The 15,024-nt window shown below is 48.1% G+C and overlaps 1 protein-coding gene across 4 annotated transcripts in view; it reads right to left on the bottom strand.

Moving 5' to 3' along the window:
- LOC101946636 (E3 ubiquitin-protein ligase TRIM39-like) overlaps nt 1–14,452 on the bottom strand; it is a 43,190-nt gene extending 28,738 nt beyond the window's left edge. Inside the window, exon 1 of one of the 4 annotated variants that reach the window (XM_005285636.4) lies at nt 13,743–14,452. The gene's annotated coding sequence lies outside the window, so the exon portion shown is untranslated. The remainder of the gene's footprint in view (nt 1–13,742) is intronic. The other 3 variants (XM_008171422.4, XM_042850061.2, XM_024107995.3) reach the window with 3 other exon arrangements.
- Nucleotides 14,453–15,024: the final 572 nt, after the last annotated feature.

The following is a 15,024-nucleotide window of genomic DNA, read 5'->3' as shown; positions in this document are numbered from 1 at the left end:
CCACCCAGTCACTCCACCCCAGATGATTACCCAAGCATCAGAAGGCTGGCCTTCAATAAGAGTTAAAGTTTTAAAATGCAGTGTGTCCTTTTCCATCCCTCCTCCCCCACCCATCACATGCTACCTTGGCAATTATCCCCCTACTTGTGTGAGGAATTAATAAAGAATGCATGAATATGAAATAACAATGACTTTATTGCCTCTGCAAGCGGTGCTCGAAGTGGGGAGGGGAGGGTGGGGTGGTTGGTTTACAGGGAAGTAGAGTGAACCGGGTGGGGGGGGGCGCGGAGGGTTCATCAAGGAGAAACAAACAGAAGTTTCACACCGTAGCCTGGCCAGTCACAAAACTCATTTTCAAAGCTTCTCTGATGCGCACCGCGCCCTGCTGTGCTCCTCTAACCGCCCTGGTGTCTGGCTGCGCGTAATCAGCGGCCAGGCGAGTTGCCTCAACCTCCCACCCCGACATAAATGTCTCCCCCTTACACTCACAGATATTGTGGAGCGCACAGCAAGCAGCAATAACAATGGGGATATTCTTTTCGCTGAGGTCTGAGCGAGTCAGTAAGCTGCGCCAGCGCGCTTTTAAACGTCCAAATGCACATTCCACCACCATTCGGCACTTGCTCAGCCTATAGTTGAACAGGTCCTGACTCCTGTCCAGGCTGCCTGTGTACGGCTTCATGAGCCATGGCATTAAGGGGTAGGCTGGGTCCCCAAGGATCACGATAGGCATTTCAACATCCCCAACGGTTACTTTCTGGTCCGGGAAGAAAGTCCCTTCCTCCAGCTTTCGAAACAGACCAGAGTGCCTGAAGACGTGAGCATCATGTACCTTTCCTGGCCATCCCACGTTGATGTTGGTGAAACGTCCCTTGTGATCCACCAGGGCTTGCAGCAGCATTGAAAAGTATCCCTTGCGGTTTATGTACTCGGTGGCTTGGTGCTCCGGTGCCAAGATAGGGATATGGGTTTCCTCTATGGCCCCACCACAGTTTGGGAATCCCATTTCAGCAAAACCATCCACTATTGCCTGAACGTTGCCCAGAGTCACTACCCTTGATATCACCAGGTCTTTCATTGCCCTGGCAACTTGGATCACAGCAGCCCCCACAGTAGATTTGCCCACTCCAAATTGATTCCCGACTGACCGGTAGCTGTCTGGCGTTGCAAGCTTCCACAGGGCTATCGCCACTCGCTTCTCAACTGTGAGGGCTGCTCTCATCCTGGTATTCTGGCGCTTCAGGGCAGGGGAAAGCAAGTCACAAAGTTCCATGAAAGTGCCCTTACGCATGCGAAAGTTTCGCAGCCACTGGGAATCGTCCCACACCTGCAGCACAATGCGGTCCCACCAGTCTGTGCTTGTTTCCCGTGCCCAGAATCGGCGTTCCACAGCTATAACCTGCCCCAGTAACACCATGATTTCCACATTGCTGGGGCCTGTGCCTTGTGAGAGGTCTATGTCCATGTCAATTTCCTCATCACTCTCTTCGCCGCACTGCAATCGCCTCCTCGGCTGGTCCGGGTTTCGCCTTGGCATGTCCTGGCTCTGCATATACTCCAGGACAATGTGCGTGGTGTTCATAGTGCTCATAATTGCCGCGGTGATCTGAGCGGGCTCCATGATCCCAGTGCTAGCTATGGCGCCTGGTCTGAAAAAAGGTGCGAAACTAGTATCTGACGGACCAGGGGAAGGAGGGAGGGCAGGCCGAGTGACGACATGACGTACAGGTACAGGGAATTAAAATCAAGAAAGGTGGCTGTGCATCAGGGAGAAACACAAACAACTGTCACACAGAATGGTCCCCCCAAAGATTAAACTGAAAACCCTGGGTTTAGCAGGCCGTTGATTTGACGGAGGGAGGGGGAAGCAAATGAATACAGAACAAATCTATTTTTTACATCTTAAGACGACGGTGCAGCATGACTGATAGCCCTCGGCATCTTCTGGGTGCTTGGCAGCAAATACTGGGCGCTTGGCAGTTAGTGTACTAAGACTGATAGCCACATTTTTCCTGTATGATGACGATGGCCTTCAGGCCTATTGCACGATCTGCTGCTCAGGGAAGACTCTGCTAATGTGCAATGATCCAACTTGTAATAGGACGGTTACCAGTCGTAATACACCATCTACTGCCAAAAGGCAAAAGGCAAGGGGCTGGTGCAATGCAGCCCTACGGCTGCCAGCCCCACAGCTGCCAGCACCCAGATCGCCGATGAAGGCTACCAGTCATGCTGCACCGTCTACCGCCAAAAGGCAGTTAGCTGCTGCTGCTATGTAGCAATGCAGTCCCATGTCTGCCGGCACCCAGAGGACATATGGTGACGGTGAGCTGAGCTGAGCTGAGCTGAGCTGAGCGGGCTCCATGCTTGCCGTGGTATGTTGTCTGCACAGGTAACCCAGGTAAAAAGGTGCGAATCTATTTTCTGCCGTTGCTCTGATGGAGGGGGAGGGGCCTGACGACATGTACCCAGAACCTCCCGCGACACTGTTTTGCATCATTCAGGCATTGGGATCTGAACCCAGAATTCCAATGGGCGGCGGAGACTGCGGGAACTGTGGGATAGCTACCCATAGTGCAATGCTCCGGAAGTCGACGCTAGCCTCGGTACTGTGGACGCAGTCCACCGACTAGAGCACTTAGAGCATTTTATGTGGGGACACACACAATCGGCTGTATACAACCAATTTCTATAAAACCGGCTTCTATTAATTCGACCTAATTTCGTAGTGTAGACATACCCTGAGAGAACTCGCATTAGAATAGCCCACAGCTCAGTGATGAACACCTGCTTGTGAGAGGTGGGAGACCACCTGTTCAAATCCTTTTCCCCCTGAGGCAGGCGGGAAGGGGGGAATTGAGCCAAGGTGTGGGAGACCCAGGTTAAGTGCTTGTTCTAACCACAAGGCTAACAGTTATAAGGTAGGCAGCTGCAGAAGCTCCTTCTCCTGACAGATTCTGAATGGGACCTGAGTGGGCAGGAGGCCTCTGAGCACACCTTCTGGATTAGACCCTGCAAGCATGATAGGTATATGGATGTCTGTCTGCCCCTGCTCTGTGGATTGCACTGGGGCTCTCAGTGGGAGACAGGCATCCAGCTGCCAAGAGTGAGGCAGAACTCAGGCACTTAGGACCTTTTACCAAGAAAATTAAGGTGCCTACAGGGTTGGGGGGTAGGGTGTGTGTGAACTGCAGTGGTACCAAAACTGGGACTTAGGCACCTATAGTTGACTTGTGAATCTGGCCTCAGATACTGTGGTGATGGACCCAGGATAAGGCCTGATGGACACACAGCATTTGTACCAGCATAACAATGTCAGTTATGGATGGGATTTTTTGTACTGATACAGTTATACTGGTACAACCTCCAGAGCAGACACAGTTACAGCGGTGTCAATATATTTATACAAGTTCAGCTGTGTGAGGAGAAGGGGAGCGGAAGAAAGGGAAAGCAAACTAACAAAAATGTTGTGGTTTTTCATTATATAAAAATTTCATATGACATTTTTTATTTTCATTAAAAGTCTTTTTAACACTTCTTGCTCTAGATCCTCACATCCAGGCTAGGTATAAATTGTGCTGATTCTTTCTCCACAATATCTCTAAGACGCAGCCTCTCCCATCCACCCACACAGCTGAAACGCTTATCCAAGCTCTCATTATAGTGTATCTCAATTGCCGCAGCATCCTTTTCCTTGGCCTTGACAATGCCACCTCACTTGCTCATGTCCACTAAGAATGCTGCTGCAAAGTCATGCTCTTAACCTCACCACTTTGCCCGTCACCCCTCTCTTTGCATCCCTTCACTGACTCCCCCTTCTCTACCACATCAAACATAACCTGCTTGTCTTCATTTTCAAGGCCCTTTCTGACTTATCTCCACCCAATTATCATCTCCCATTCACTACCAAAAGGTCGACTCCGACCTCCAATCAGCCCATAGGACCAGCCTCCATCCCCCCTTCTTACATTGCAAATAAGCACCTTCATGCTTCCTCCCATGCTGCCCCTCAGGCCTCAAAGGAACTACCCATAAACATCCACAAAGCTCCCTCATTCTCCTCCTTCAAATCCCTCCTTACAACTCTTCTTTGCCCTGCTGTCTACAAAAGGCTGGACAACAGTTAGGCCACAGTTGTACCGAGACCACCACCTTTCCTGCTGAGCAGTGCTGTCTCTTTGTTTCCTTGTGCTGCCCTGTCTGGCTGGCTGTACCCAGCTGGTGGCTTAGACTGTACGCTCTCAGGTGCAGGGACCATCATTTCATTCTGTGTTTGTACAGCACCTAGCACAGTGGAATCCTGGTCCATAAGTTGGACTCCTAGACACTGTGCTAATACAAATAATATAGAGAAATAATAAAACAATAATGTAGCTAATACCCACTTCCAGGCCCCTTTACGCTGCCAGAGTGGTATGAAGGGGCTTCAATGTAACTGACAACCAGTCCCACTTTTTAACTCAATGTTCTTTGAGGTGGGTCAATGGCCAGGTATAAGGGACCACTGAAATTGAAAAGGTATCCATTAAAATGTGGTCATCTAGCCCACATGAAGCCTATAAACTTTGGCAGACAAGCTGGTGGGGGGGTCAAAGGGGAGCTGAAGAGCTAGTAGCCAATGACATAAAAAACAAGGGATTCTTTATGCAGAGATCTTTAGTCAGCTTTCTATGAATATCTAGAAAAGCTTATACTGTACATCTGGGATTTTCAGTGGAGTCTGAGGGAGGGAGGTACCCGACTCTGATGGAATTTCAATATTTATAAAGAAATCCCCACTCTTATCTGGCTTATCATGACAGATCCCAAAGGGAAGTGGCCACCTTGCAGATTGAACTCTACCACATCAATCTCTACCTAAATCTTTAACATGGCCCAGCTGGATATTCATTTTATGTCCATCAGTGGTGATCTTATCACACCACTTTTGGTGGCCATGTGCTGTGTTGCAGCATTCTGTGGGAAACGTGTTTTGGAATTCCTTGCTATTCCAGCCTAATAAAATATCCATGCCTTGAAAACCATCAAAACCGATGGAGATGATTATCGGATTCAGCTTTAAATATCCTTCAATACTTTATTGACATAACTCTGTTTTAATTTATGACTGAGAAAAAGGCAGAGAGAGAAGAAATCTTTAATAAAACTTAGTTGGGAAATCATATGAGCTGAGATTAGGTGTAGGGGGGCTGGTCAGTGACAATGTTTCTGATTACACTGCTCTACAGCCAAAATGCTTCTGAAATAAATGTAGTCAAACTTTACTAATTCTGGGTCACTGAGAACGAAAATTATGCTTAAAATTGTTGATTGGCTCTAGTTTTCAAGATATGCTATTGGGTCAGTATATACGACCCTTGACTTGGGATTGGCGGAGGATAAGTGAGTTATAAAGGGAAGGGATCTCAATTTAAATCAGAAATGACTAAAATACATCTTTGACATCTATGAATAAATCTATGACTGGGTTTGGACAGTACTTGCTTTTTAGGAAAAACAATGAATGATGCAATCTGAAGCTGGTATTGTGTCATACATGATATGAATTGCATCATGTTATTCCTAGAAGTCATGGATGATGCAATCATAACGAAGCTTACATCACTCTGCTGAACAAATTGCCCTATATCAGCTCTAGAAATCATACAGTGTCGTGCTCTCTTATTTGTCAGTGTTTGATTTTGCAAAGGGACACATTTCTGTTTAGCCAAAGTGAGGAGAGATGCCTCGTACTTGTGTGAACAGTGCAGATAACTTCTGCTATGTTTGTGGTGAAGTGACGTTTGCATCACAAAAGCACAGTATCACCACTATGGTTAAGAAAGCCTATCACCTTTATTTTGGATGCAAAATTGGAGATCAGGACAAGAGGTGGGCCCCACAAATATGCTGCAACACTTGTGCAACGAATCTTCGCCAGTGGTTGAACAGGAAAAGGAAATCTATGCCTTTTGCAATGCCAATGATTTGGAGAGAGCCAACAGATCATACCAGCAATTGTTACTTCTGCATGGTGCCTCCAGTTGGGAAAGGTGTGTCAAAGAAGAAAAAGTGGACTGTGCATTATCCAAACATTCCATCAGCTATACGCCCAGTACCCCACGGAGAAGGACTGCCGGTTCCTGATGCACCAGAATCACTCTCACTTGAGTCAGACGAGGAAGAGGAAGAGGATGAAACTTCTGGTCCTGAACCATCAATGTCACAGGACCCACATTTTCTCTCATCCTCCTCCTCTGAACCACACCTCATAACACAAGGTGAACTGAATGACCTTGTGTGACGAAGTGGGGGGGTTTCTTGTTTTCTGTGGAGTTTCAATGATTTGCATGCAGAGGGGGTGGGACTCAGTTTCCCTGGGTATTACTGGTTTAACGAGGTGAGGGGAGAGGGAGTGTGTTTTGCAAAGGACTGGAGAGAGGACTTGGGGACCCAGCCGATGGCCGGGAGGATGGATACCCCAGCGACCGGTGACCTGGCGACCTGGTGACCCGGAGGCCCATCTGAGGAGACGCAGCCAGTTCTGGCCAGTGGGCGGACAATGGGCTGCAGAGCGAGGACCCAGTGACCTAACCAGCCGGTTCCAGCCAGAGGACAGAACCGAGGAGAGGAGGCCCCGGTTTACGACCCTGTTTACCTGGAGAGAAGACAATGGACAGAGGCAGGGCCTGGGGCCGGTAATCTCAGAGCCCAGCTGGGAGCAGGGGAGCTCTGGGCTGGAGACGGGGAGCAGGCAGAGCCCACCTGGATGCAGAGAGAGTGGGATGTGCTGGGCTGAGGGAGGCCAGGCCTGAGGCCCTGAGAGTTTCCTGTGCTGTGTTCAACTCTCAATAAATCCTCCTGTTTTATGCTGGCTGAGAGTCACTCCGGTCTAGAGAACAGGGTGGCATCAACCCCTTTGGAGGTGGAGGCCCGGAGTGTCCAGAGCGAGTGGACTTCCTGAGGGGGCCAATGGCGAGAAACAGGTGTGCTAGGGCTCTGAGAGGTGCGGTTCCAGGAAGTGGAGGGGCCTGACCCCGAGAGAGAGTGGACCCCCGAGAAGGGCTGTCTCACTGAAAGGGGCACCCCCCACGGACCGCACGGGGCCAAGAGTGGGCATGATCTGTGAGTCCGTGACACCTTGTCAGGGATTTGGAACTACCCAAGAGTAAGGCAGAGCTGTTGGGCTCCAGAATACAGCAGTGGAATCTCCTGGCAGGTGATGTTAGGGTTTCCATGTTCCGTGACCGTCAAAAGGATCTTGTCCCATTCTTCTTCATGGAAGGTGATCTTGTAGCCTGCAACAACATCGATGGTGTGATGGCAGCCCTCAACATCGTTCACGATCCAGATGAGTGGAGACTGTTCATTGATTCATCAAAGACGAGTCTTAAAGCTGTTTTACTGCCTAATGGCAATGTTTTGCCATCAATTCTAGTTGGTCATGCAGTCCATATGAAGGAAACCTATGACAACATGAAACAACTTTTGAGGTGCATAAACTATGACCAACATCAGTGGCAGCTTTGTGGCGATTTGAAGGTTGTTGCTCTCTTGCTTGGTCTGCAGACTGGATACACAAAGTACTGCTGTTTTCTCTGCGAATGGGATAGTCGTGCAAGAGATTCCCACTACATCAAGAAAGATTGGCCACTCCGACAGTCATTGGAGCCTGGGAGGAAAAGTGTTCAGCATCCAGCACTTGTTGAATCAAGGAAGATTTTGTTACCACCCTTACACATCAAGCTGGGTCTGATGAAGAACTTTGTCAAGGCCATTGACAAAACACAAGCAGCTTTCAAGTACCTCTGTGGAAAATTTCCAAGGTTAAGTGAAGCTAAGATAAAGGAAGGTGTTTTTGTTGGTCCTCAGATTCGTGAACTTCTTCGAGATGATGCATTTGACCATGCACTGCGTGGCAAGGAAAAGACGGCCTGGAAAGCCTTCCAGTTAGTGGCAATAAATTTTCTTGGAAACAACAAGGCAGACAACTACAGGGTGTTGGTGGAAAACCTCCTCAAGGCATACAAAAGCCTTGGTTGCAACATGTCACTAAAGGTACCTTTTTTGCATTCTCATCTAGATTTTTTTCCCACCAAACTCTGGAGCAGTGAGCGATGAGCACGGTGAGCAATTTCAAATGGAGCCCATCAGAGCTTCCAGACTATTGCTGGACAGTGACAAGAGATGCTCCATTTAATGAATACAAGAGACAAGCGAAGAAGCGCCGAGTAGACACTGAATAGGACTAAACTATGTACATAATAGTTTTTTGCCTTTTGTTTCATAATAAATTTTATTTATATAACCCTTTCGCTGATTTTTAAAGTGTTACATAAACAGGACAGGTGAAATATCATGTAAAGCAACCATAAACACATGAAAAGACGTAGGTTTACAATTTATGATTAAAACTCTACTATCTACACAATATACATAGACATAAAATGTAAAAACTTAAATATCTTAGAAACAGTAGCCAATCAGTTGTTTTAATTGTCATATTTGAATTCAGCACATCAAAATACATAATAAATAGCACATTTTATCTCTGAAGCAGACGACTTCTCAAAAATTGTAGACCAGTGTTATTAGTGTGCATTTCAGTGGTGTGTTCACGTTACTTTAACAAAGAAGTTTTCATATGTGAATTTTCTCTTAATTTTAATATAAACACCACCTGAAAGCTCACCCTTTGTATATGACAACAATCACTTCCAACACTCCCTCTCCATTTCAGATGGCAGAGCATCTGGAGGAAATAACAGAATAAGTGACATGAGATTTTACTTTGTCACATTTACGATGGCAATGCCACTATTAACTGACAATGTTTTTATTATGATAGAGGAATACGCACACAGAGATCTTTCTAAAGAGGCCAGATAAAAATTAATCTGAAGCCTTGCACTTTTATTTCCTCTTTCATTCAGGTATATCAAAGCTGTTGAATCAACCGCCACTCAACATCACAACCATCTTAAGAAATACTATCAGTAGAAGAGTATTAGAACAACCATACTGAGTCAGACCAATGGTCCATCTAGCCCAGTATCCTGTCTTCTGACAGTTGCCCGTTGTGACAGGATCCCCTGGGTACAACCTGTAATTGGAGTATCACTGTGCCCCCTTAACTCTCCAGCCTGGGCGATCTCTCACAATGCTTTGCCAGTGACAAGCAGCAAATCCCTCCAGGCACTGTTATAACTCAGTACAACAGGATGTGGAGCCCCACATCCAGCTAAACTGTGTGAAAGGCACCAGCAAATCTCCCAAGCCCCAAGCCTTGCACCTCAGATATGTACTGTCTTGCCCTGGTCAGAAGCCTGGCCAGTGTTAGTTTATTACCCAGTCTGCCACTGGCCTTTGTAACCTGAGCTGAGATTTTCCAAGCACTTCAACCAAAACACATTGTTTTTGGTAAAATATAAAGCAGATTTATTAACTACAGAAAGATAGATTTTGAGTGATTATAAGTGGTAGGCACAAAAGGTCAGAGATAGATACCAAAGAAAATTAAAGGTAAGCGCACAGACTAAATCTTAAACCTTATTAGACTAGGCAGTATTTAGATCAAGCAGTTTTCTCACCCCACTGGATGCTGTAGGTAGATTTCAGTTCTTAATACACAGGCTTCCCCCTTAAGCCCAGGGCCAGTCTCCCCAGTTCAAATCTTTGTCTTCCCAGCATTCTTGTTGTTTCCAGCATAGGTGGGGAGGAGAAAGTCCAAAGCATGATGCCACTGTCCCCTATTTTATATCTCAGTCCATATGCCTGGAAAACACTAGCCCACACATGTCCTGGTGGGCTTTGCTGAGTCACAGGTTGAGCAAAACCCAATTGGGAAGCCCTCTAACAATATTATAAATCCCTTATTTACAACTCCCCTGTTGATTAATGGTTACTTACCACCCTCCTGGGTGTGGCTCACCACCTAGCAGTAGAGACTCACAGAAATATGTTGTAAGTTTGATACAACCATACAGCAGTCATAACTTCATACATACTAATGATATACATATTTGGACAGAACAATGGGTTCCAGCAGATCATGTCCTTGCATATGATATCTTACGTGGCATGCTTTGTATGAAATATATCATAATTATATGATGGGGGTGAATATGGGGGTTTCAGGGTGCTGCTTTGAGGTACAAATGCCACATCCATGTCAGTTGCTTTTGGCAGTTGAAGGTTTAGGAACCTGGGATTGCATCCCTGATCATCTTGGTTAATACCCATTGATAGACCTATTGTCCATAAAATTATCTTATTCTTTTCTGAATCCAGTTATTCTTTTTGGAAGAGTTATACTTTTGGCTTTCACAAGAAGTTCCACAGGTTGACTGTATGTTCTGTGAAGTATTCCTTTTGTTTGCTTTAAACCTATTGCCTATTTATTTTATTTTGTGACCCCCGGTTCTTGTGTTATGTGAAGGGGTATATAACACTTCTCTATTTACTTTCTCCATGCCATTCATGATTTTATAGACCTCTAACATATCTCCCCTTAGTTGTCTCTTTTCTAAACTGATCAGTTTCAGTTATTTAAATCTCTACTCATATGGAAGTGGTTCCATACACCTAAGCACTCTGTTGCTCATTCTCTGTACCCTTTCCAATTCTAATATATCTTTATTGAGATGAGGAAACCAGAACTGCATGAAGTATTCAAGATGTGGGCATATCATGGAATTATATAGTTGCATTATATTTTGTTTTATTATATATCCCTTCCCCAATAAATAGTTCCTAACATTGTTAGTTTTTGTGACTGTCACTGTATGTCGAGCACATGTTTTCAGAGAACTATACAGGATGACTCCAAGATCTCTTTCTTGAGTGTAACAGCTAATTTAGACCCCATCATTTTGTATGTACAGTTGGGATTATTTTTTCCAATGTGCATCACTCTGCATTTATCAACACTGAATATCATCTGCCATTTTGTTGCCCAGTCATCCAGTTCTGGGAGATTCCTTTGTAACTCTTCCCAGTCAGCTTTGGATTGAACTATTTTGAGTAATTTTGTATCATCTGCAAAATTTTCCACCTCACTGTTCACCCCCTTTTTCTGATCATTTATGAATATGTTGAACAGAACAGATCTTTGAGGGATCCTGCTAATTACCTCTCTCCACTGTGAAAACTGACCATTTATTCCTACCCTTTGTTTCCTATTTTTAACCAGTTACTGATTCATGAGAGGACCTTCCCTCTTATCTCATGACTGCTTATTTTGCGAAGAGCCTTTGGTGAGGGACTGTGTCAAAGACTTTCTGAGAGTCCAAGTAAATTATATCCACTGGATCACTCTTGTCCACATGCTTGTTGACACCCTCAATGAATTAGATTGGTGAGGCATGATTTCCCTTTCCCACCAGTTTGTCTGGTTCTAAATTTAGGCTTACCAGCGTGTACTTGCAAGAATCACCTCTGGAACTTTTTAAAAAAAAATCAGTATTATGGTAGATTCCCTCCAGTCATCTGGTACAGAGTGAAAGGGTACATACCACAGTGAATAGTTCTGTAATTTTTTATTTGAGTTCCTTCAGAACTCATCTGATCCTGGTGACTTATTACTGTTTAATTTAACACCTCAGTCTGGGGCAGTTCCTTAGATCTGTCACCTAAAAAGAATGGCTTGGGTGTGGAGTTCTCCCCAACATCCGCTGCACTGAAGCCCATCTCCCCCTATTCCTTCCACTCCTCTGCACCCTAATCATCTCCTCCAAGGAAGCATTCACATTTTATTTTCTGAAATAACCTGAACACCTTCTGAATTTTCTGCTGTACTCAAATTACATTTCTCCAACATAAAAAGCCCCTTTGGACAGAGGCAACAGGCCAACAACTCATTTCCAGATTTCTGCCTAGAATGGGTTCTCAACTTACAATGTCTGGGTGTTGTTCTGGTTTAATGGCCACAGCACATTCCTTGAGCCATGCAGGTCACAGCAAAGCCTGGTGGCTAGTAACCCTCTTGGGTACTCTGCATATGTGCAGTATAATCCATTCAGTGCATGAGGAGAAAGCTCTAACTGGTCTGGAGAGCTTAACTCTTTATTGAATAGAACATTTTAAATGTTGCTCCGCCTAAGAGAGAGGTCCCCAAACTAGGGGGGCACGGACGAATGTTTGGGGGGTGCGGCAGGCCTGGGCCAGCCCCCACGGGGAATGGGGAGGAGCACCACTCAAACCGACAGCACCCCCAGCTCTACCTCCGATCCCAGTTGCAGCCCCATCTCCTGGCCCCATCCCCAGCCTCAGTGCGGCTCCACACCCAGCCATGGGCCCGGCTGCTGGCCACCTCCACGGCCTGGCGGCAACTCCACTCCCGCCTCTGCCCCCAGTCTTGGCCCATGGCCATGGTCCATTTTCAGTCCCAGCCCCGGTCCTGGCCCCAGACCCACCCTCAGCTGCGGCTCCAGCCTGAGCCCCCTTATCTCTGTCCACACGTTTGACATCCTCAGGAACCACAGCCCCGCTCCGAGCTCGGGGGAGGGCCGGGGAGAGGGGAGCAGACAGGGGTAAGGGGGGGCACAACCGTCAAAAGTTTGGGGCCACTGTCCTAAGAGGTAATGGGTGTCAGGTACATGGGAGGATAAATGCTAGTGAGATCCTTTGAGGTCCGATCAGAGCAATGACTTGATTCCCCAAGTGTGCACAAAAATTTGTTGGAAAATCCATCAATTGTAAGAAAAACGGACTATATCTTAGGAACTCCTTTGTCAAATGACCCCTAATTTGATCATTAACCCTATCCCTTGCTCCTATGAGGCACAGCAACTTACAAGGCAATCCAAGTATCTGTGCAGATTTGAGAGCACTAAGAAATGTCATCCTTAAAACAGAAAGGGCTTCTCAATTTTAACTATAGTGGTGCTGGTGCTCCTGCACAATTTGCCAGCTCTCTGCTGGCCTCAGGTTTCTCTCTTGCACAGCTTGTCTGCACTGAGGGCAGGAGACATCTGTATGCGATCTCTCTCAACACGGGGAGATGCAGGCTAGACAGAAACTGGGCCCACAGTCTAGAATGACAGGTTCTGATGTCGCAAGAAGCTTCACTCTGGAGACTTTTCCTAGGCTTCCTTGGGGCCCTGGCTCCCTCTGGAGAGTGGAAAAGGGTAAGTCTCACTTTCCTGAGCTCAGAGATATGCCCCACCTGCACGGCAACTGCGAGTTTCCCTTCCTGAAACTGATTCATGCTGTTTGCTGAGATGTTAGGAACCCATTCAGAGAGTCACAGCCCTGGAGTCTTTTGTGAAAACGTAGCATTGCCGACCTCCATGCGTCAGCCCCCTCAAAATAATGAAATTAACCCCCACATCGTTTTTTTTTTAATTATATCATGTTTTTGGTCTCTTTAGATGTCTGCCCCCCCCCGTCATCCCCAGTTTGTGAGACAATTAGCTCCCCCCTCACCCACATCTACGGAGTGAATTGATGTCTGCCACCCTGCACAAGCTCCCACCCCCTCATCTGCCCGGCCCCCAGTCCAGCAATTAATCCGCCCCCAACCCTCAAATCAGTCCATTCTCCCACAGCCCCCGCATCAGTTCTGCCCCCCAGATCTGACTGACCCTTCAATCCTACCTAACACCCACATCAATCCCCCATCACATCTCCCCCTCCCCCTGCCCCCACATCAATCCCCCATCACATCTCCCCCTCCCCCTGCCCCCACATCAATCCCCCATCACATCTGCCCCTCCCCCAGCCCCCACATCAGTTCCACCCTCATATCCGCCCTCCAGCCTCACCTCTGCTCCTCCGGCAGCTCCTGGGGCTCTTCATGTCCCTCTCCCAGGCCTGGGGGCTGCCATGGGGTCCCCTCTCTCCCCTTCCAGGCCGGGTGGTGCGGGGAGAAGCAGAGGAGATGAGCTGGCTACTACTCACAGGAGGGAGGAGAAGAGGGAGGAGACAGTGCTGAGCTCGCTACCCTCGCGTGGGATCAGAGAATCCGCTTCCCATCACGATTTGCTACTTTGCTGTTACTGAGCAGGCTGGAGGGACCGGAACATGCTCAGCCACGTCTGCTGAAGCCGCTGCCCTCACTTGCATCCTAATCAGCTCACTGCAATCAAAGTGGGCAAGTCGGAGGGGATGGGGGGGTGGAATTTGTGCAGGAGCCAGACAGGAGTGCCAGGCATCCGGTTTTCCACCGGAACTCATGGTCGAAAAGGGACCCTGGCGGCTCTGGTCAGCATGGGGGCCCGGGTCTAAGGCAGGCTCCCTACCTGCCCTGGCTCCACACTGCTCCCAGAAGCGGCCGCCAGGTCCCTGCAGCCCCTAGGCGCTGGACAGCTAGGGACTGGGACTCGGGAGGTTCCATGCGCTTCCCCTGCCCCGAGTACTGGCTCCACAGCTCCTGTTTGCCGGGAACCCCAACGAATAGGAGCTGCGGGGGGCAGTGCCTGTGGGCGCGAAGACACTGCACACTGCCGCCTGGCTGCACATGCGCCTAGAGCCTGCAGGGACCTGGTGGCAGCTTCCTTGGAGCCACAGTAAGCACCGCTGGGACCCTGCACACACATCCCTGCACTCAACCCCCTGGCCCTGCCTGGAGCCCCCTCCTTCATCCCAAACCCTTCTTCCCTGGCCCCACCCCAGCCGGAGCCCTCAGCACCCCAATCCCCTGGGTCAGCCCAGAGCCTCCTCCTGAAGCCCAAACCCCTCATCCCCAGCTTCACTCCCAGCTGGAGCCCTCACCCCCCAACACACACACTAATCCCCACCCCAGCCCAGAGTCCCCTCCCACACCCCAAACCACTCATTCCCAGCCCCACCCCAGAGCCCACACCCCCAGCCAGAGCCCTCACCCCCCTGGCACCCCAACCCCCTGGGTTAGCCCAGACCCTCTCCTGCACCCCAAACACCTCATCCCTGGCCCCACTACCAGCTGGAGTCCTCACCCCATGACACATCCTAACCTTAGGGTGACCAAATGTCCCGATTTTATAGGGTCAGTCCAGATTTTTGGGTCTTTTTCTTATATAGGCTCCTATTAGCCCCATCCTGATTTTTCACACTTGCTGTCTGGTC

The sequence above is a fragment of the Chrysemys picta genome, chromosome 7 (genome assembly GCF_011386835.1).
Source record: "Chrysemys picta bellii isolate R12L10 chromosome 7, ASM1138683v2, whole genome shotgun sequence".
Lineage (NCBI taxonomy): Eukaryota > Metazoa > Chordata > Testudines > Emydidae > Chrysemys > Chrysemys picta.
The sequence above is the reverse complement of the archived record's forward strand: the minus strand, read 5'-3'. Positions and strand labels throughout refer to the sequence as shown.